This window comes from Oncorhynchus nerka, linkage group LG26 (genome assembly GCF_034236695.1).
Source record: "Oncorhynchus nerka isolate Pitt River linkage group LG26, Oner_Uvic_2.0, whole genome shotgun sequence".
Lineage (NCBI taxonomy): Eukaryota > Metazoa > Chordata > Actinopteri > Salmoniformes > Salmonidae > Oncorhynchus > Oncorhynchus nerka.
In genome coordinates, this window is record NC_088421.1 from 53,541,476 (window position 1) to 53,543,468 (window position 1,993).

Consider the following 1,993-nt stretch of genomic DNA (forward strand, 5'->3'; position numbering starts at 1 on the left):
AACCCAGTGTTCTAGTATTAATGTATTGAGGTAAACAGGTCAGAGATGGTGGAACCCAGTGTTCTAGTATTAATATATTGAGGTTAACAGGTCAGAGATGGTGGAACCCAGTGTTCTAGCATTAATGTATTGAGGTAAACAGGTCAGTGATGTCAAGGTGGAACCCAGTGTTCTAGATTAATATATTGAGGTAAACAGGTCAGAGATGGTGGAACTCAGTGTTCTAGAATTAATGTATTGAGGTAAACAGGTCAGAGATGGTGGAACCCAGTGTTCTAGTATTAATGTATTGAGGTAAACAGGTCAGAGATGGTGGAACCCAGTGTTCTAGTATTAATATATTGAGGTTAACAGGTCAGAGATGGTGGAACCCAGTGTTCTAGCATTAATGTATTCAGGTAAACAGGTCAGAGATGGTGGAACCCAGTGTTCTAGATTAATGTATTGAGGTAAACAGGTCAGAGATGCTGGAACCCAGTGTTCTAGTATTAATATATTGAGGTTAACAGGTCAGAGATGGTGGAACCCAGTGTTCTAGTATTAATGTATTGAGGTAAACAGGTCAGTGATGTCAAGGTGGAACCCAGTGTTCTAGTATTAATGTATTGAGGTAAACAGGTCAGAGATGTCAAGGTGGAACCCAGTGTTCTAGATTAATGTATTGAGGTAAACAGGTCAGAGATGGTGGAACCCAGTGTTCTAGTATTAATGTATTGAGGTAAACAGGTCAGAGATGGTGGAACCCAGTGTTCTAGTATTAATGTATTGAGGTAAACAGGTCAGTGATGTCAAGGTTGAACCCAGTGTTCTAGTATTAATGTATTGAGGTAAACAGGTCAGAGATGGTGGAACCCAGTGTTCTAGATTAATATATTGAGGAAAACAGGTATGAGATGTCAAGGTGGAATCCAGTGTTCTAGATTAATCTATTGAGGTAAACAGGTCAGAAACGGTGGAACCCAGTGTTCTAGTATTAATGTATTGAGGTAAACAGGTCAGAGATGGTGGAACCCAGTGTTCTAGTATTAATGTATTGAGGTAAACAGGTCAGAGATGGTGGAACCCAGTGTTCTAGATTAATGTATTGAGGTAAACCGGTCAGAGATGGTGGAACCCAGTGTTCTAGTATTAATGTATTGAGGTAAACAGGTCAGAGATGGTGGAACCCAGTGTTCTAGTATTAAATGTATTGAGGTAAACAGGTCAGAGATGGTGGAACCCAGTGTTCTAGATTAATATATTGAGGTAAACAGGTCAGAGTTGGTGGAACCCAGTGTTCTAGTATTAATGTATTGAGGTAAACAGGTCAGTGATGTCAAGGTGGAACCCAGTGTTCTAGATTAATGTATTGAGGTAAACAGGTCAGAGATGGTGGAACCCAGTGTTCTAGTATTAATGTATTGAGGTAAACAGGTCAGAGATGGTGGAACCCAGTGTTCTAGTATTAATGTATTGAGGTAAACAGGTCAGTGATGTCAAGGTTGAACCCAGTGTTCTAGTATTAATGTATTGAGGTAAACAGGTCAGAGATGGTGGAACCCAGTGTTCTAGATTAATATATTGAGGAAAACAGGTATGAGATGTCAAGGTGGAATCCAGTGTTCTAGATTAATCTATTGAGGTAAACAGGTCAGAAACGGTGGAACCCAGTGTTCTAGTATTAATGTATTGAGGTAAACAGGTCAGAGATGGTGGAACCCAGTGTTCTAGTATTAATGTATTGAGGTAAACAGGTCAGAGATGGTGGAACCCAGTGTTCTAGATTAATGTATTGAGGTAAACCGGTCAGAGATGGTGGAACCCAGTGTTCTAGTATTAATGTATTGAGGTAAACAGGTCAGAGATGGTGGAACCCAGTGTTCTAGATTAATATATTGAGGTAAACAGGTCAGAGATGGTGGAACCCAGTGTTCTAGTATTAATGTATTGAGGTAAACAGGTCAGAGATGTCAAGGTGGAACCCAGTGTTCTAGATTAATGTATTGAGGTAAAC